This window comes from Nomascus leucogenys, chromosome 3 (assembly GCF_006542625.1).
Source record: "Nomascus leucogenys isolate Asia chromosome 3, Asia_NLE_v1, whole genome shotgun sequence".
In the NCBI taxonomy this organism is placed as follows: domain Eukaryota; kingdom Metazoa; phylum Chordata; class Mammalia; order Primates; family Hylobatidae; genus Nomascus; species Nomascus leucogenys.
The window spans coordinates 82,295,336-82,317,504 of record NC_044383.1 but is presented as its reverse complement, the minus strand read 5'-3'; the positions used below and the strand labels follow the sequence as shown (position 1 = coordinate 82,317,504).

The window sequence follows — 22,169 nt, the reverse complement described above, 5'->3', positions numbered from 1 at the left end:
TATTATGACTTTGAGTATTATATTATAAAGAATTACATTTTTGTGCTTATGAAATCCAGAGTCAATTTCTGTTGCAAATTAATACAATAAGGGCAGTGCTCAACGTAGCACACTTTCTGCCACTTTGATTGACCTCAGTCTAATTCATTCACTCCTTCAATAAGTATTTTGGAGAAATACTAGTATTTTCCAAGCTTTGTGCTCAGGATTATTGATAGTGGTGCACAAATAGACACAGTCTTCACTTTTATGGTATTACCAATATAGTGAAGAAGGCAAGGATTTAAGAAACAATTAACCAATGAAGAAGTGTAAATAGCATAAGATATATTTGGTAAAATAACAGGTATCATAACAATTTATAACACGACTAATAGATTAAGTTAGTTGTTTTTAAAGATGTGAAGTGACCTTAAATTGAGGCTTGAATGATGACTAGGAAGTGGCCAAGTGAAGAGTAGGGATAAGAGTATCATAGGCAAAGAGAACCACATGAGCAAAGGTTTTGAAGTAGGAGTGAGTGAGGTACTTATACTTTGGAAGGTTGATGTGTCTGAAACATATGAATCCAGGGGAAGCATAGTGTGAGATCCAGCTAGAGATGCTGTCAGGGGTAATGCTGTCAATAATAAAGATAACCAAATGAAAATTGTATTCTAAATTCAATATTAAATCATTAATAAATTTTAAGCCAGTTTGGTGGCTTAACAAACACTGAAATAAGTTATTTCTATATAACATATTTAAAACCTAAAGAAATCCTGATTTGTAATCCTGGAAGTAGACACAAAAGCATAGATCATCCTAAGCAGGAGATGGTTTGGAATGGAGAAGAAACCAAAAAGAATACAGTAGTTAGATGGACATGCATGTGCAGGCAATGGCTGAACCAAGAGCCTCAGGGCATACATTTGTCATGAGAATCAGTAGCACTGGGCATTTGGTAAAGTGATCTGTGGCTTAATAATGTAATTACTTAGACATGAGCCAGTTGTCACCATGGCCTAACAGAAAGTCCTGGGTCAAAGAACACATAATATTGCTTCATGAACACTGTGAGATAGTCTCACCTGAAAACTTTCAAAATATTAGGAAAAATATGAGACTATTCTCAGATTCTGGTATTCTGCAGAATAGGTGAGTACAGAGTAGAGGAAATTTAAGTCAATTAATTCTTGACTAATGTGTGTAGGAGTGGGCAGAAGGATATATATGATTTATTAATTTATCACTTTTCTTTTCCTTAACTGTAAACTTCTGGGACAGTCTTTTTAACTTTAATTCTGAAATAACTCCCTAAAGGATCTAGCTGTAGCTTTCTAGCCTCAGGAAATTGTTCCATTATGTTAGAAGGAAAGTTGGAATGATGGTATACGGAAATATCTTTGAATTAACACTAATGTAGAAAAACATTCTTGCACGAATAAATGCTTAACTACTCTTAGTAATAAATTATTTCCAACATATCACACTTATCACAAAATACCTAGACTCTTGCAATGGTCTTGTGAGAGAATTATTAAAGAAATCTTTAATTCTTGTAAAGAATTTGTAACCTATTAGCCAAATGTCAAGAAGGTCCTAAGAATGCTAATTTTGAGGATTTACCCAGAGTGACTCAAGTCATTTCCCAAACAATTAAAAAAGCAGAGTTGAAAGAGATTATTTTACTTCCTTTATTAATGAACTTGATTTTTCTCATTCTTCATAAAGCACATTAAAAGTAAAGAGGAAAAAGAATTGTAGGCATATATTAAATGCAATGTAGTAGTGTAATTGCTCTTAATGGCAACATTTGCCCTTCTCTAACAATATCACATTTTTTTAGCATTCAAATTGTAAACACAAGTGACTATCCAGAATTTGATTTTAGTTAAAGGTATATAATCTGCATTATAAGATCTCTATACCACTTATAGTAACTTTTTCCATAAAACTATTAACCTAAGTTTGTTTTATATACATATATATATATATCAATATGTGAACAGTCTTTAGTTATGCTTCAAGCAATTGTCAGAGTAAATGGAATCAAAGAAAAATTTATTATCTTCATTAGTACTTATTATTAAATCTATTTTTTAATGAAACTAAACTTGCTTTTTATACTATCAATGTTTTTGTAATAGATTAAACATCTCTATTACTGATTGATTACTTGCATACATTACAGTTTTATTTAGTGTATTTAATGTTAATGGGGAGAAATACCCTTTACTATATCAATTATCACACTTATAAGGATGGACTATACAGATTTTGAGGATTCCTAAGTGACCTCAATCTTTAAAATGTGCTAATTTTGTCCTTAACCACTGACAAACTACTGCAGGTTGGATTTTACATTCAGTTACTCCTGAATCAGGCTGGATTTTGCATTTGGGTACTCTTACATTCAAGTACTCTGGTACTCTTGCTTCTCTGTTCAAGCTATAGGCTATTGTAATTTTTCTGAAATTTCACTGCATGTATAGACTTCTGTGCCCTAAAAGACACCACCTGGCTGCTTTGCACTACATGAGTAGCTCACTCCCATGTCTCACATACAAAAACAAGCTGTGCAGCACACATTGACTCATTGGAATAGATGAGAAATTTCTTTTAGTTCCATCTCAGCCAACACAGTATCTCTTCTTGTCTCTGCCCCTATCCCTGTGTCACTAATGCTTACATTTTACTTTTCAATTTAAAAAATTTTTCAAGTCGTAGAACAGCCACTACTTGTATAGCTGGTTCTCAAGTTTTATTTAAACATTCCTGGATATTTTTTCAGTTACCAAATTTAAAGAAACCCTATTTCTTTTATTAGTAGTTACTTTATTGTTTATTTCTTTCTTTAAAACTTGTTCAAGAGAAAGTAATGTTTTCCCTGTTTTCTCGGTCTTCCAGTGCTCTATTTTCAGTCTTCTGAGTGTTTCACCCTCTCTATATACATACTGAGGTTTGGCTTATGATAAACTGACGAATCAGAATGACAAGATGACATTTAGTGTCAACAGCATATGCAAGAACTCATTGAGTGAATGGGATTTTAGTGGTATAGATATGCAGAATTCACAAGTGTGAGTCCTCCTTAGCCCTTTCCTCATCTGAGACAACTTAATTTTCAAGTGTGAGACTTTTGTAAGAAATAGGAAGATTCTAAGATCAATGGAAAGATTTACACATTAATGATAGACTAGATCAAGGGCTTTCAGGCTAAATTAATTGGAACTGTATGTGGTCATATCATAAATCTCAACATTATTTTACTATCCCATTATGGTAAGAGTTATTATGCATAGGCAACACCTAAGTTTGCCTCAAAATTTCTGTTACAGCAAAGGTCTGTATCATTTTGATGTCTTTTTTTATCCTACAGGATGATTCAGGAGTCTCAGAACTGTCTGAACCAGGCCAGGCCAGCTTACGTCCTTTCAGTTTGAGAAGCACCAAACACATTAAGAGTTTGGGTTGCACTATGATATGGTTTGGCTCTGTGTCTCCACCCAAATCTCATCTTGTAGCTCCCGTAATTCCCATGTGTTGTAGGAAGGACTCGGTGAAAGATGATTGAATTATGGAGGTGGGTCTTTTCCAAGCTGTTCTCATGATAGTGAATAAACCTCACGAGATCTGATGGTTTTAAAAGGGGGAGTTTTTCTGCACAAGCTCTCTTCTTTTGTCTGCCACCAAGTGAGACATGCCTTTCACCTTCTGCCATGACTGTGAGACCTCCCCAGCCATGTGGAATTCAAAGTCCAATAAACCTCTTTCTTTTGTAAATTGCCCAATCTCAGGTATGTCTTTATTAGCAGCGTGAAAATGAACTAATACACTGTACATGCCTTCTTAAAAATGTAAGTACTTAATTTCTTTTGAGAAAAACTGGTTTCTTTTGAGTTAATTAAAAAATATAGAGAGATAAGGAAGAAATTATCCTTAATTCAGAAAGAATAAAACAATCCTGATATTGTTCAGTGAATAAGAAATAGCCTTTCTTGTGCTCGCTTCGGCAGCACATATACTAAAATTGGAACGATACAGAGAAGATTAGCATGGCCCCTGCGCAAGGATGACACGCAAATTCGTGAAGCGTTCCATATTTTTAATATATATGCACCCAACACAGGATCACCCAGATTCATAAAGCAAGTCATGAGTGACCTACAAAGGGACTTAAACTCCCACACAATAATAATGGGAGATTTTAACACCCCACTGTCAGCATTAGACAGATCAACGAGACAGAAAGTTAACAAGGATATCCAGGAATTGAACTCAGCTCTACATAAAGTGGACCTAATAGACATCTACAGAACTCTCCACCCCAAGTCAACAGAATATACATTTTTTTCAGCACCACACCACACCTATTCCAAAATTGACCACATAGTTGGAAGTAAAGCTCTCCTCAGCAAATGTAAAAGAACAGAAATTATAGCAAACTGTCTCTCAGACCACAGCGCAATCAAACTAGAACTCAGGATTAAGAAACTCACTCAAAACCGCTCTACTACATGGAAACTGAACAACCTGCTCCTGAATGACTATTGGGTATATAATGAAATGAAGGCAGAAATAAAGATGTTCTTTGAAACCAACGAGAACAAAGACACAACATACCAGAATCTCTGGGACACATTCAAAGCAGTGTGTAGAGGGAAATTTATAGCACTAAATGCCCACAAGAGAAAGCAGGAAAGATCCAAAATTGACTCCCTAACATCACAATTAAAAGAACTAGAAAAGCAAGAGCAAACACATTCAAAAGCTAGCAGAAGGCTAGAAATAGCTAAAATCAGAGCAGAACTGAAGGAAATAGAGACACAAAAAACCCTTCAAAAAATTAATGAATCCAGGAGCTGGTTTTTTGAAAAGATCAACAAAATTGATGGACCGCTAGCAAGACTAATAAAGAAGAAAAGAGAGAAGAATCAAATAGATGCAATAAAAAACGAAAAAGGGGATATCACCACCGATCCCACAGAAATACAATCTACCATCAGAGAATACTACAAACACCTCTATGCAAATAAACTAGAAAATCTAGAAGAAATGGATAAATTCCTCGACAAATACACCTTCCCAAGACTAAACCAGGAAGAAGTTGAATCTCTGAATAGACCAATAACAGGTTCTGAAATTGTGGCAATAATCAATAGCTTACCAACCAAAAAGAGTCCAGGACCTGATGGATTCACAGCTGAATTCTACCAGAGGTACAAGGAGGAACTGGTACCATTCCTTCTGAAACTATTCCAATCGATAGAAAAAGAGGGAATCCTCCCTAACACATTTTATGAAGCCAGCATCGTCCTGATACCAAAACCTGGCAGAGACATAACCAAAAAAGAGAATTTCAGACCAATATCCTTGATGAACATTGATGCAAAAATCCTCAATAAAATACTGGCAAACCGAATCCAGCAGCACATCAAAAAGCTTATCCACCATGATCAAGTGGGCTTCATCCCTGGGATGCAAGGCTGGTTCAACATACGCAAATCAATAAATGTAATCCAGCATATAAACAGAACCAAAGACAAAAACCACATGATTATCTCAATAGATGCAGAAAAGGCCTTTGACAAAATTCAACAACCCTTCATGCTAAAAACTCTCAATAAATTAGGTATTGATGGGACGTATCTCAAAATAATAAGAGCTATCTACGACAAACCCACAGCCAATATCATACTGAATGGGCAAAAACTGGAAGCATTCCCTCTGAAAACTGGCACAAGACAGGGATGCCCTCTCTCACCACTCCTATTCAACATAGTGCTGGAAGTTCTGGCCAGAGCAATCAGGCAGGAGAAGGAAATAAAAGGTATTCAATTAGGAAAAGAGGATGTCAAATTGTCCCTGTTTGCAGATGACATGATTGTATATCTAGAAAACCCCATTGTCTCAGCCCAAAATCTCCTTAAGCTGATTAGCAACTTCAGCGAAGTCTCAGGATACAAAATTAATGTACAAAAATCACAAGCATTCTTGTACACCAATAACAGACAAACAGAGAGCCAAATCATGAGTGAACTCCCATTCACAATTGCTTCAAAGAGAATAAAATACCTAGGAATCCAACTTACAAGGGATGTGAAGGACCTCTTCAAGGAGAACTACAAACCACTGCTCAATGAAATAAAAGAGGATACAAACAAATGGAAGAACATTCCATGCTCATGGGTTGGAAGAATCAATATCGTGAAAATGGCCATACTGCCCAAGGTAATTTATAGATTCAATGCCATCCCCATCAAGCTACCAATGACTTTCTTCACAGAATTGGAAAAAACTACTTTAAAGTTCATATGGAACCAAAAAAGAGCCCGCATCGCCAAGTCAATCCTAAGCCAAAAGAACAAAGCTGGAGGCATCACGCTACCTGACTTTAAACTATACTACAAGGCTACAGTAACCAAAACAGCATGGTACTGGTACCACAACAGAGACATAGATCAATGGAACAGAACAGAGCCCTCAGAAATGATGCCGCATAGCTACAACTATCTGATCTTTGACAAACCTGTCAAGAACAAGAAATGGGGAAAGGATTCCCTATTTAATAAATGGTGCTGGGAAAACTGGCTAGCCATATGTAGAAAGCTGCAACTGGATCCCTTCCTTACACCTTATACAAAAATTAATTCAAGATGGATTAAAGACTTATATGTTAGACCTAAAACCATTAAAATCCTGCAGGAAAACCTAGGCAATACCATTCAGGACATAGGCGTGGGCAAGGACTTCATGTCTAAAACACCAAAAGCAATGGCAACAAAAGCCAAAATCAACAAATGGGATCTCATTAAACTAAGGAGCTTCTGCACAGCAAAAGAAACTATCATCAGAATGAACAGGCAACCTACAGAATGGGAGAAAATTTTTGCAACCTACTCATCTGACAAAGTGCTAATATCCAGAATCTACAATGAACTCAAACAAATATACAAGAAAAAAACAAACAACCCCATCAAAAAGTGGGCAGAGGACATGAACAAACACTTCTCAAAAGAAGACATTTATGCAGCCAGAAAACACATGAAGAAATGCTCATCATCACTGGCCATCAGAGAAATGCAAATCAAAACCACAGTGAGATACCATCTCACACCAGTTAGAATGGCCATCATTAAAAAATCAGGAAACAACAGGTGCTGGAGAGGATGTGGAGAAATAGGAACACTTTTACACTGTTGGTGGGACTGTAAACTAGTTCAACCATTGTGGAAGTCAGTGTGGCAATTCCTCAGGGATCTCGAACTAGAAATACCATTTGACCCAGCCATCCCATTACTGGGTATATACCCAAAGGACTATAAATCATGCTGCTATAAAGACACATGCACACGTATGTTTATTGCGGCACTATTCACAATAGCAAAGAGTTGGAACCAACCGAAATGTCCAACAACGATTGACTGGATTAAGAAAATGTGGCACATATACACCATGGAATACTATGCAGCCATAAAAAATGATGAGTTCGTGTCCTTTGTAGGGACATGGATGAAACTGGAAAACATCATTCTCAGTAAACTATCGCAAGGACAAAAAACCAAACACCGCATGTTCTCTCTCATAGGTGGGAATTGAACAATGAGAACTCATGGACACAGGAAGGGGAACATCACACTCTGGGGACTGTTGTGGGGTGGGGGGAGGGGGGAGGGACAGCATTAGGGGATACACCTAATGCTAAATGACGAGTTAATGGGTGCAGGAAATCAACATGGCACATGGATACATATGTAACAAACCTGCACATTGTGCACATGTACCCTAAACCCTAAAGTATAATAAAAAAAAAAAAGGAAAAAAAAAAAAAAAAAAAAAAAAGAAATAGCCTTTCTTCCCTCTTGCCTCCAGGAAGCTTCCACATTTCTTTCCTAAATCACTTTAAAGAAAAGACATATTCTTCATTTGATTTTTCAGAATTCCAGATACTGACGGAAGCGTGGTTGTAAGTGGGTAGGATTACTGTGCTCAAGCAGTGGTACCCAGTGCTGTTCTCTGTTCCTTCGTTTGCATTCCTTGGAGTGAGCAGACCCAGATAAGGTGCTCCCTCAGCAAGCACCATGGATCAAGGCCCTCCTCTTGCTACACTTCTATCCCACACTCATCTGGGGAGGTAACTTTTCAAAACTTTCTATACATATAAGTCATGTATATTTCTCTCTTTTCTCTACAAGTAAGCATGAACATAATGAACTTAAAATGAGCAAAGGGGTAAATAGAAAGCTTTACTTGACTCTCATCCATGAGCCATCCCTCCCCAGCCAAGATTTTGTTGTAGAAGTTTGTACTGAAGTTTCTAAAACTTGGATAGCTTTTCACCACTCTTTTATTCTTATTCTAAAACTCTTCTTTGTAAATTCCCTCCTTAGATCCTTACACTAGACGTGGGAGAAGGTAAGGCAGGCTGGTGGCTAAAGGTAATTGACAGACGAAGATTCAGGTGTAACTTAGTTTTGAAGCAGGATATTTACCTGGCCCTTTCATGGGTGGGAATTGGAGCACATGAGCGCTAGAGTCAGCTGGCCACTCCAGTGCCAGCAGGGGCAAATTCCATTCACTTGGACTTGCTGCATTCCACTCCTTGTGGGAGGGAGCACACAGGAGAGTGGGTGCAGGAGACAGGGCGAGTGTTTTTGGGTGCTGGCAAGAGCCAACTCCATACCGACATTGCAGCAGCCTCTGGTAGGGATGCGAGGTGTGACCCCTGAAGCCCTGGAGGAAGTGTTACAGTACTCTTTTAGCTCTGCCGTCCGCTGAAGGCTTAAGTGTTAACAGCTCAGTAGACCATTTGCCTTTTCGCATGAGGCAGCTAGCTGCATTCCGCCAGCGAGGGCAAAGGCTCAGTGTGAGTCTTTTGCATCTGCACCCAGTGGCACCCAAGCTCTTGTCCCACATCCAGGAGAAATGAAGTTGCGTGAACAAATTGAAAGATGGTAAATGTGGGGGATTTTATTGCTGATGGAGGTGGCTTTCAGTGAAAAGGAATGCTGAAAGGGGGACAGGGTGGGAAGGTAATCTTCCCCTGAAGTCCAGCTGTCTATATCCAGATTCTTCTCCAAAGATTCGCTGTGAAGATGTCCCCCAGAGGTCAAGCTGCTTCTCTCTGATGTCCAACTGTAGTTGCTGACATCAGCTGCTTCTCCTGTCTCTGCTGGCTGAGCTGGGGTTTTTATGGACACAGGATGGGGCTCGGGACAGGCCACGGGTGGTTTTAGAAAACGCAACATTCCAGCAGAAAAACAGGGATGTCAGTTCTTGCTTTGGGCCATGGTTTCAGGCTTGTGTGTGTGTTTTTTTCAGGGACCTGCCCTTTTCTGCCTAGAATATCTCTGTTTCCTGAACCTGTCAGTTTGGCGTCATAAAGCTATATTTTACAATAAAAAAAATCACCTACAATCGCTTAAATATAGCAACCAATGGTAGGGACGTCAGTTTCAAGGGCAAATCAAGCTTCCTGTAAGCAAAAGAGGCACTATATTACAAGTTAAGCAACTGAGTCTGTTTTCAGATACTTCAAAAGAAGAGGGAGAAAAATGAGATATAAAGTAATTATGAAAAATGTGGGGAATAGGCCAACTTGAAACAATAATTTCCTAGAAGGTAATGCCACAAATTATATTGTTAAATAGCAAAATCATTAACATGTTGCCAAATGTCCTTAAAATATGATTAATCTTAGTGGTAATTACCGAATTAGTTAAGATTATTAACTGTAGCTTATTTTAAACAGAAATAGCTTAAACATCGAGTCTGAAGTTTTCAACTAATCTTCTACAATTTATTCATATAAATTTGATCTTTGAGCACTGAAATATTTTTCTGTTATTAAAGAATGCTTGTTTTATTAGGTTGGTACAACAGTAACTGCAGTTTTTGCCATTAAAAATAATTGCAAAATATATATTTGGAGCACTGCTTTTGGTAAGATAAGCATATAAATTAATGTAGTATAGAAGAATCTTTAATATGAGCTGATAAAAAACCTGGCATGCAATCTTTGTTAAGATATCTTCATGTTACTTTTTTTCTACTTGTTTAATACCTATTTTCTGTATACATTAAGAATCTTTTTAATGTATTTTACAATTTTGTTAACTTTATGGACAAACAAAATATCACTTGTACCTGAAACCAGAAATAGAAACAATAGGATGCTTGGGGAGTTGAAAATTGACAGATGCAATGAGAAAAAAATAAAGAGAAACTAATTTCAAACACTGTCAACAACATGGAAGATAAGACCTACTCTCAAACTTCAATGGTCTTAGTTTCTAATGTAATGAATCTGTCAAAATGAAAACAAAGTAAACATACTAGAACAAGAAATTCAGGTGATAGATGTTACTGATTCATGTTAACTTATCTTGATCATGCGATGCCTTATAATTTGCATCAGGATAGCATTCTGAGAATATGCATGCTGGCATAACATATGCTCACCAGGTTGCATGGTATATGTTTTATATTTTTATTTGAATCCTCCAGTAATCCTGTCAGTAAAGAAATAATAGCAACTGGAAAATATCCATCCTTGTTTACTGTCTCTGTGCCATAAAAATCCCAATGTCTGTGAGAATAAATGTCAACATAGAAGCGGCTAATATTGCATGAGCACTTAACATAAATTAAGAAGTTCATATCAATTCTTTCTTTTGATCCTTATCTTAGTCTTATAAATTGAAGTACTTTTCATTTCACATGGTAGGTTTCAGGCTATGAGAGATTACATGGCCCGAATTTTGACCAATGTGTCTGTCCCCTAAGACTTTGTGCTTAACCACCTTCATACTGCTCCCCCCACACACTTCCGCTGTGCTGTCATCAAAGGTTTTCTTAACAATCTGAATCCAGTGCAGGTTTCAAGTCTTATTACCTTAATTTTTAGCTAAATTTCTTTTGGTTGACACCCAAAAGAGATAACTGAGTTCCCAGAGTAGCAATCATTTTAGTGCTAGTTTTTAATACTTGAAAAATGTCTACATGTCTTTGAGCTTATTTAAATTTCCACTTAATAAGTATATTAAAGTACCCAGACTGGAACTCTGATCAAATTAAATATTAATCTGACATCTTTTTCAGTAGCCTAAAAACAATTGAGGATTTTAGCACCACATTATTTCTGGATGTCTCTCAAAACCCAGAACAAAAAATGGGTATTGATTGCCCTTCACTTCATCCCTTTGCAAATTACATTTTTCTTTTTACACATGTGAAGCCTTACCAGATGAGGCCTTTGCCAGCATTTAGCATTAATACATTTTTGCAACCAATTTGAAGTTCCAATACATCCATCTCCTTTGCACAATATGTCTTAGTATTACAATAAAGTTATTAAGATCTGTGGTTTCCTGAATGCATCCACCACCTAATTTCAATTTAGTTTTTTTGGTTCTGAATTACTACTTTTAAATGGCCCTTTTGGAGGCAAAGAAAGATACACTTTAGAACTATTTACTAGTATCAAATGATATACTTATCTGTAAGGTTATCTCTATAGAATGTTCAATGTGTGGATTAAAACTCAAACGAATATAAATCTAATATGATTTTGAACATTTAAATTTCATTGTTTTGTATCTCAACCCATGATACATGGTGACATGTCATTACAAACTTGGATGATATTTGGTGTTTGTTAGTTTGTTCTTTGTAACTGAAAAATGTGCATATATGTTCAATCTCAAAGTAAACTTAATTTCAAGAAAACTTTGTGGGAGTAAATTTTGATTATTTCCTAAAAGTTGATAGAGTCATTTCCATGCCATTTGATATTTACAGTTATCTTAGCTTCCTTCTCCCTTCAGTTCCAAAAATAGAAGTTAATGTGATTTTATAATATATTTAGATGTACGGACTATAGCAAATAATTACATTTTAAGAAGAAAGCCATCTTTGTAAAGCATTGTAAGTTAAAAATGCAGAGATAATATACTATGAATTATTCGGGGTTTTATCATGAAAAAAATTGATACCACTATACACTTATTAGAGTGGTTAAATTAAAAAAATATTAGCAATACTAGTATATGACGAGGATATGAAGCACTTGGAGCTCTCAAACATTGCTAGTGGAAATACAGAATGGTACAACAACTTGAAAAGTAACTTCCTATAAAGCTAAATATACACTTACTTAATGACTCAGCAGTCCCACCCCTGAGTAGTTACTCTCAAGTAATGAAAACTTAGATCTTCATGAAAACCTACACATGAATATTTATAGCAACTTGCCTCCTAATTGCCAAAAAACTGGAAATGACTCAAATATTCTCTAACAGATAAATAGACCTGAGAAGATAAGGAAAATCCGTCATTCTCTTTATTAAGAGTGAAAAGATACACGGACCAGGGCTTTTTGTGAGAATCAGCTTCTTTTGTATTTTAGACATCTACCACCATCACTGACATTTTTGTGCAGTTCCTGACCTCAGTGGCAATAGTAACATTCAGATTCTCTGTAGACCAGCAGTGTACCTGAGATCCAGCCATTGTATTAGTTTTGTAAGCACACAGATTATTAAATTAAAGCCTGTCCTGTGTGAATATCTACAGTGTTTATTGCTTTTCTGAATAAGTGCTGCTCTAGTAAAATGCATTACCTTCACTTTACAAATGTGCATTCTGAGGCATTGAAAGTTTCACAGTGAGTAGAGATAAAGACATGATAGGATTGTAAAATCAGTACTCATTCTTTACCTCCAGAATTTCTGCTGCTTTCCATAGGACAATGCTGCTTTTAAAAAAACAGTAGAGTGACCTATCTTTAGCCATTTTCCTTTGGGTAACATAATATGGATGTTGGGTCACGCACACAAGAAAGAAAGACACTCAGAAACCTTTATACTAACGGTACAAGACAGCATTATGAGAATAAATAATAGAGATGGACCTTTTTGAAGATCTATATGTAGGTCATAGAATACTGAATGGGGCCACAAATTATGTCTTACCCTTGACAAAGAGATCAATAAATATAACATATAAGATGACAACAATCAGAAATTATAACTTTGGTAATACCAAAGGAGATTGGGCAAAAAAAGTCTTAAGCTGACTTTTAGGAGATAGGAAGTAACCAGATTACAAAGTAAATAACTAGGGATCTACTTGGAGTTGAGAATCTTCATGGACAAATATGATTTAAAAAAAGGTCAAACTAGGCCAGGTGCTCACGCCTGTAATCCCAGCACTTTGGGAAGCCAAGGTGGGTGGATCACGAGGTCAGGAGATCGAGACCATCCTGGCTAACACGGTGAAACCCCGTCTCTACTAAAAATACACAAAAAATTAGCCGGGCGTGGTGGCAGGCGCCTGTAGTCCCAGCTACTCAGGAGGCTGAGGCAGGAGAATGGCGTGAACCCGGGAGGCGGAGCTTGCAGTGAGCCGAGATAGCGCCACTGCACTCCAGCCTGGGCGACACGGCGAGACTCCGTCTCAAAAAAAAAAAAAAAAAAAAAAAGGTCAAACAGAAGCACTGATGAAAGGAACAATAGGAGGGCCGTTTGCAAAACTCAACACATGCAGTGGACTCCCAGGAAAACTAGGTATGCAGAAGGAAATGTTCCACCAGGTCTCATGTACCACTTTAAAAATAAAATAAAACCAAGAAAAGAGACAGACTACATGAGTGGGTTTCACAGATTGAGTTTCAAAGGCACTGTGAGTTTCTAAATGCAGTTTACATATGTAAAATGCTTTATTTTGTTTTTCTGCTAAATTAACACTGAATATAATATTTTGACAAAAGTGCTTGTGTCATAGTCAGGTATTCTCGTGAATATGCAACCGTGAGGGAATTTCTTTTAGAAAATAATATTCTTGAAATGATGTAAAGATTTCTGGAGAAATACGTTTCCCACTATGCTTTTGTGAAATCATATTATATCCCATTATTCAAAAAACTTGAATTAAAAACATAAAGTCTTAAAAATTATTATACAAGAGATTTGTATTTCAGCCGTGTTCATCAACAGTGATTTTATAATCTATATACCTGCATCTACTTTGACGAAAGTGAGTTTATTCCTATTTTATAAAAGGAAAAATAAAATTTTAAAGATTTTAGACTTCTATTATAATAAACGTGAAAGTTCTAAATTTCCCATGTTTGTGTTATATATTTATGTATTTCTCATGAGAACCAAAAATTAATTTCACTTTTTCATATACTCATTGGTTTTCAAATTTCTTTATACTCAATATTTGTTAAATATATCATTTTTATTAAGTATTTTAATATAAAATTTTAAGAAATAAATAGAAATTCACAAACAGCAATTTGAAATAGCCCTATTATCTGTATATAGCAAATGCTGTATTTTGCTTTCACTTTAAAACAGATGTTAGAAAATTCAATCGAATGTATGTTTTGAAATATGCTCATAAACAATTTTGTGTGTTTAGAGATTTGTTCATAAATTTCCCAGTTTGGTGCCAACTATATTGATAGATAAAAATACCTACAATGGAAACAAATAATGTTTTTTGAATTGAATATTTGGTCTTACAGAATACAATACACAGAACACAATGTGAATGGAATCTTCATCCCAGAGCTCAATAGCAAAACTGGAAATGAGTTTAAAAGGCTGAGAAATAAAAAGATAAAATAATTTCACATATTTAGAAATTAAAGATAATATTTCTAAGAAATCCAGGAGTCAAACAGTACAGTAGAAGTTAAGAAGCTAAAAAATAAATAGCAATGAAAATATGATACATTAAAAACTTAATCCAAATAGTAATTTGAAGGGAAATTTATAACCTTCAATGCAGCTATTTAAAATAAAAATGTTTGAAAGATAGAAAATTACTGACATCATAATTCAACATAAACTTAAGAAAGATAGGCAGAAAAAAACACATAAAATAAGTAAATAATAAGAGGCAGAATAAAACAATAAATGAAAATAACAAAGGTCTATGAAAAAGACTGATCAAACAGTTTTGGAAAATTTAATAAAAACAACAAAAATAAAGACACTAAGAGAAAATGCACAGATAATAATAACAGCTTGTATTTCACTTGTATTAACTGATTCAATTTGCAACAACTTACAGAGTAGAGTATCACTGTTCTCAATTTATAGTTGCCTAAAATCACACAATTGGCCAAGCTCCCACAATGAGCCAGAAATTTGAGTGCATAGAGTCTGTCTTTAGTGCCCTTTTGCTCAGCAAATTGTTTTTCATCACTAGATAAACTGTATTTGTTTCTGGATACATTTGTAATACAATAATATGATAGAATTTATGCTAATAAATTTGAAATTTGAAAGAAAATAAACTCATGGTCAGTGAATGTATCATGTCTGATTCTGCTTTCATGAGAAGTATTTCTAAGAATTTTCCTTTCCCCTTTATCCCTCTAGGCAAGCAGGGATAATTTGACTGATAATTGTGGGCAGAATAAATGGTACATGGTCAGCTCAGTTCCTCCCAATTCCTTTAGAAACTGGCCGACCAGGACAGCATTTGTTCCTCACTCCTTTGAGCAGTGTGGGGCTAGGTGTTTTCCCTGTGTTCATCAGGGTGAGTTTGAGTGGATATGCTGACCGCACTGTGGATTTCAATATCAGGGAAACTGTTGGTGTGCTCCCCAACCTCACCTTCAAAATCATCCTCGTCAGCAATAAGGGTGACAGCTGCTTTCCATCGACTTTTATCTGTTGTTTTATCTTTCAATTTCTTAAGAACATAAAGGGGTGAGGTAGGAAGAAGGAATCTTATGTATCCTCCTCAAATATCAAGATCTAGTGCATGGGGAGATAGCAGGAAGTACAATTTTGCAGAGGAAAGATAACCTGTGCAGATGAGGATTCTGGCAGTCAGGACATGCAGATTTAAGCATTGGGACATTGCCCTATCACAGGCCTTTGACCTTGGCAGTTTGCTATGGCCTGTGTTGTACAGCGTGACTGCGTTACTAGGTGTATGGCTGAATTTAACTTCAAGTCTTGGGTCTTCTGGAATTTTCCCTTTGTGTCACTGAAGCTTATGTTGGATAGCAAATTAGAATTAGAATCCAGACATGTATACCTCTTTGCTAACCTCTTTTTTTTTTTTTTAATGGGCCAAAAAAACACAGTTCTATATGCAAGTTCTGCTGCTTCACACTGGAATATTAAAGGAAACTGCCCCTGAAAGAGAGGGCTGTTTTCCACTGCCTCCTGTGACAGGCAGACACATACCTTATTCTGGCAGTCAGGATTAAAAAGTTTTATTCCCACAGTTATAAGCTGCATCTTTTAACCTACATTTTATAAATAAAAGTGATATTTTGATCTCCCCTTCATTCATTTATGTATTTGATTTGTCAATTTGTTCAAAACTCAGGTATGTAAGAGAGCTGATATATATTGGTCACTTTGAATTCAGAAATCTAGTGTATAGGCTGAACTTTTGAAATATGGACAAGAAGTAGACTTGGGAGTACATTAAAATATAGGGAAACAAAAGCTTATTTCATGGCCAGGGCAGGGGACTTTAGGCCTTGGCAATATTTTCCTAAAGGTAGGACTTGTGGAATTCTGATCCTGTTGAGGCTCTGCAGTATATAGCTGTTTTGCTTAATTAATATACCATAGCCCTCAACAAAGACAATGACCTCATCAAAGTGCAGGCTATTCTGTCAGCAGGCACTTTGTACTAGTTGCTCCAAATCCTTTTTCTATTTTACTTTTTTCTGGACTGTCTTCAGGGTCTAATTCTTATATTTTCTCCATAGTTTCAAATGTCACTTACTTCCACAAGCCATTAAGTTGATTTTAGATTTGTTAATTATAAAAACGTTGAACATTTCAAAAATGCAACCTATAGCTTAAAAGAAGGATAGATTTTACCCTGGAAGTCAGGATTAGAGGAATGAGGGCCCCTTATTGTGAAAAAAGTACGTAACTCCTCAACGCACTTCAATGATCACAAAGCTTAAGGTTAAAGAAACGGTTAATAAGGCTTGCACATGAAATGCACTGTCTCCTGGCATCAAGATTATCCAGAAAACTAAGGAAAACCTGGAGTGGGTTTGAAAACACGTTTGCCATCAGAACAGGAACAATAGAAGAATGAAAACAGAATAAAGTATGGTAGACTGATTAAATTGGGAAAACAGATTTCTTTTTATTATAGTCTGATAAAAGTGGTAAAATTAAAATTTAAAGGACCGGAGAGTCTGAAATAAAAAGGAAAACAGTATCTACCCAGGTTTGTGCTAAATGGATTTTCAGGAGAGTGGTTATTAGTTCAGAAATAGTCCTTGGTGTCCAGTAAAATCTGAAGGAGAAAGAGGTATGGATACAGAGAGTATATTGGAATGGTACTCTCAAAAGACTGTGACAGTCCCTAATAAGAGAATAAGAGCTGTATAAATGCTGTCACTTAGAAATTAGAACAGCTAAATAATATGGTTAAATTAAATTTCAAAAGACATGAGCGAAAAAGTTGAGGAAGATCAGAATAAAACACGGAATGAATTACTGGGTGTGTTTCAAGGTATTATAGATATTTGGAGAGTACTACTACTATTTGAGAAATTTACCATATTTAAACTCTGAAAAAATATAGCAAATATAAGTCATATTAAGAGGGAACCTGGGGTACAATAATAGGGCAAAATCTAGCTGGTTGAGATGTTGGTTTGATCAGAGTCCATCTACTGAGTGGATTTATTTATTATCAATTAAATAAAGTATAGATGGATGATATTTGTTTGAACATGTATGCTTTTTGGATGGCCAAGAGCTCAATGACTTCCTATTTCTTACCTTTAGAGAATCGATAATTTAAAATCTAGATGTGCCTTAAGAAGCAAACATCTTGCTAAGATGCAAAGGAGAAAAATGGAAAGAGCTTATATCAGCAAACCATACTTATTCCATCACTGTAAGCATAAGGAAATCTTTAAGCAGATTAAATGGCCAATAATTATATGAAAAAATGCTCAACATCACTAAGTCAGAGAAATACAAATTAAAACTACAATGAAATATCAACTCACACCTAGTAGGATGGCTAATCTCAAAAAGACAAGAAATAATTGTTAGAGAGGACGTAGAGGAAAGAAAACCCTTGCACGCTGTTGGTGAGAATGTAAATTAATATAGCCATTACGAAAAACATTATGGAAATTCCTCAAAAATCAAAAATAGAGGTACCAGATGATCCAGCAATTTCATTTCTTGGTATATGTCTGAAAGAAATAAAATCAGTATGTCAAATTGATATTTGCATTTCTATATTCACTGCAGCATTATTCAGAATAACCAAGACACAGAATCAACCTAAGTGCCCATTAACGGAAGAAAGGATAAAGAAAATATGGTATATAGACAAAATAGAATATTATTCAGCTTTAAAAAAGAAGAAAATCCTGTCGTTTACAACAACATGGATGAACCCAGAGGACATTATGCTAAGTGAAATAAACAAGACACAGAAGGAAAAACAATGCATGTGCATTCTAAAAACATCAAACTCATAGAAGCAGATAATAGACTGGTGATCTAGGGACTGGGGCAGGAGCTGGGACATTGGGGAAATGTTGGTCAAAGGACACACAATTTTAGTTAGATAGAAGGATGAAGTTCAGGAGATGTATTGTACAACATGGTGATTATAATTAACAATGTACTATATTCTTGAAAATTGTTAACACCATAGATTTTAGTTGTTCTCACAAGGCACAAAAAAGTGATAAAGTAATGTATGTGTTAATTAGCTTTATTTAGCCATTCTGCAATGTATGCACATATCAAAATATCATATTTTACACCATAAATATATACTTCTTTTTTCAATTAAAAATAAATTATTAAGGACACTAGTTAACAATTTACTAGAGGCATATCTCAATACAACAGAAAAAGATGCAGAAGGAATGCAAAGGCTGGGATATTTGGAAGCCAAGGTAAGCAAAGGAGCACGAGTGCTTCTGGTCCTCATGTGCTTTTAGGGACCCTAGCTTCAGAAGCATCAACTACTGCCTCACTGCAGAAATCTTCCTAAAGTGAAGATCCTGCTGAAACATGTGGGGATGAAAGGGAAACCATCATCTACTAGGGTGAACACAACAAGACGTGCCACCAACAGAGGAATGAAAACACCTTTGTCACTAGCTACATGCCACACTCAAGTCAGCAAGAATTCTGAATACAATGAATAAGAAAGAAAGATACCTCAGGTAAGACCTGATGACAGGGAATTTCAATAATGCACATTTCTAAACATTGCAGATATTAAGTAATGTCTCATTTACCAAAGACAAGATGTATAGTTTGATTTTCCCTGTACATTGGGTAAATAAATCACTTGTTACATTTCTCCTAATTGAATTTAATCTCAATGAATAGACTCTGGAAACCTATTGAAGCTGAAACTCAAGTCAAACGCCTTCATTAGACACCACTGAGTTAGTGCTATCACCCTTGGCAATGCTACACATTGGTTTCTGGGAATATCACTTTGTTGGGGTTAATTGCTTTATGGGACATACGTTAATTGTTTCCTAAATTTGGTGATAGTGATTTCAATGCTGTGATAATCTCGTATGTTCTATAAATGTGTTGGATTCTGCAAAAGTGAAGCACATCAGAAATTTGGCATTGAACTAATTCTCCTCCTCAAGATGGCAAGGAATCTTATCCATTCCCATGAAAGGCAGCCCAGGCTGTAGCTTCTGAAGAAACTTCAACTCCATCCAGCCATTAAGAGATCCTCTTGCTAAGAGTGAGAAGGATAATCAATTGTAAGGATTTATAGATGTTTTATACTCAAAGGGTGAGTTAGTGTGATTTTAGATTTTAGTTACACTGGACTTTAGTTTGCAAGGAAATTTAGTATTTTGACTTTAGTTTTTCCAATGAAACTTTATAACTGGAGAAAGGAAGTTTGTAATCATTTTTTGGCCCTTCTGTCATTGGCACTTTATTACTAGATTGTCTTTATAATGTTAATTGGTTTTGCTGAAGAACCATAATGTGATGTGTTAAAAGCATGACCATACTTAATTTGGAATGGGAAATATATTCAGTAATAAATTTGCAGCTTCAAGTGCAGAATAATCTTTAAGTTAACTTAAGTAACATGTCCATTTCAGAGACCCGTATTTTAAACTGTTCTGAAGATATATTCTATGGTGTATTAGTCCATTCTCACACTGCTAATAAAGACATACCCAAGGCTGGGTAATTTATAAAGGAAAGAGGTTTAATTGACTCATGTCCTAAGCAAAAAGAACAAAGCAGGAGGCAGAATGCTACCTGACTTCAAACTATACTACAAGGCTACAGTAATCAAAACAGCATGGTACTGGCACCAAAACAGAGATGTAGACCAAGGGAACAGAGCAGAGTGCTCAGAAATAACACCACACATCTACAACCATCTGATCTTTGACAAACCTGACAAAAAGAAGAAATGGGGAAAGGATTCCTTATTTAATAAATGGTGCTGGAAAAACTGGCTAGCCATATGTAGAAAGCTGAAACTGGATCCCTTCCTTACACTTTATACAAAAATTAATTCAGGATGGATTAAAGACTTAAAGGTTAGGCCCAAAGCCATAAAAACCCTAGAAGAAAACCTAGGCAATACCATTCAGGCCATAGGCATGGCCAAGGACTTCATGACTAAAACACCAAAAGCAATGGCAGCAAAAGCCAAAATTGACAAATGGGATCTAATTAAACTAAAGAGCTTCTGCATAGCAAAAGAAACTACCATCAGAGTGAACAGGCAACCTACAGAATGGGAGAAAATTTTTACAATCTACCCATCTGACAAAGGGCTAATATCCAGAATCTACAAAGAACTTAAACAAATTTACAAGAAAAAAATCAAACAACCCCACCAAAAAGTGGGCAAAGGATGTGAGCTGACACTTCTCAAAAGAAGACATTTATGCAGCCAACAGATACATAAAAAATGCTCATCATCGCTGGCCATCAGAGAAATGCAAATCAAAACCAAAATGAGATACCATCTCCCACCAGTTAGAATGGCAATCATTAAAAAGTCAGGAAACAACAGGTGCTGGAGAGGATGTGGAGAAATAGGAACACTTTTACACTGTTGGTGGGACTGTAAACTAGTTCAACCATTGTGGAAGACAGTGTGGTGATTCCTCATGGATCTAGAACCAGAAATACCATTTGACCCAGCCATCCCATTACTGGGCATATACCAAAAGGATTATAAATCATGCTGCTATAAAGAACATGCACACGTATGTTTACTGTGGCACTATTTACAATAGAAAAGACTTGGAACCAACCCAAATGTCCATCAATGATAGACTGGATTAAGAAAATGTGGCACATATACACTATGGAATACTATGCAGCCATAAAAAAGGATGAGTTCATGTCCTTTGTAGGGACATGGATGAAGCTAGAAACCATCATTCTGAGCAAACTATCACAAGGACAGAAAACCAAACACCACATGTTCTCACTCATAGGTGGGAATTGAACAATGAGAACACATGGACACAGGGTGGGGAACAACACACCGGGGCCTGTCGTGGAGTTGGGGGAGGCGGGAGGGATAGCATTAGGAGATATACCTAATGTAAATGACGAGTTAATGGGTGCAGCACACCAACATGGCACATGTATACACGTGTAACAAACCTGCACGTTGTGCACATGTACCCTAGAACTTAAAGTATAATAAAAAATAAAAAATAAAAAAATACAAATAAATAAAAGAAAATATTTTTTAAAAAGAAGTGAAATGCATTTGAAAGAAATGGTAGAAAATAAGAAAAAATACTTATATGATCAATATTCCTTAAGAAGATTAAAAAAAATGGAATATAACATAACCAAAACTACAATCTTAGAAATATTCCTAGAAATAAAAGAAAACCTGAATGTACACATTTAAAGGATCTATGAGACACCTGGGATAATTAGCCCAGAATAACAACTTCAAAGCCAATTATAGTAAAACTATTACATTTAAAAGATGAAGAAAAAATTTCTTATGGCCACAAAGAGACATAACCAAATAATTGCAAGGACAAAATAATTAGCCTGGTATGAACATTTTATGGAGTAGCATTTTCAAAAAACTCAAACATAGTATGAATTACAATCTACATCTAGCTATGTAATATAGCATGAATTACAAACTACATCTAGCTATGTAATATAGTATGAATTACAAAC

General features: G+C 35.8%; 1 non-coding gene across 1 annotated transcript; it reads left to right on the top strand.

Moving 5' to 3' along the window:
* The first annotated feature begins 3,982 nt into the window (after positions 1–3,982).
* On the top strand, positions 3,983–4,089 carry LOC115834483. Its single transcript, XR_004029433.1, has one exon. It is a non-coding gene; the product is annotated as a U6 spliceosomal RNA (small nuclear RNA).
* Positions 4,090–22,169: the final 18,080 nt, after the last annotated feature.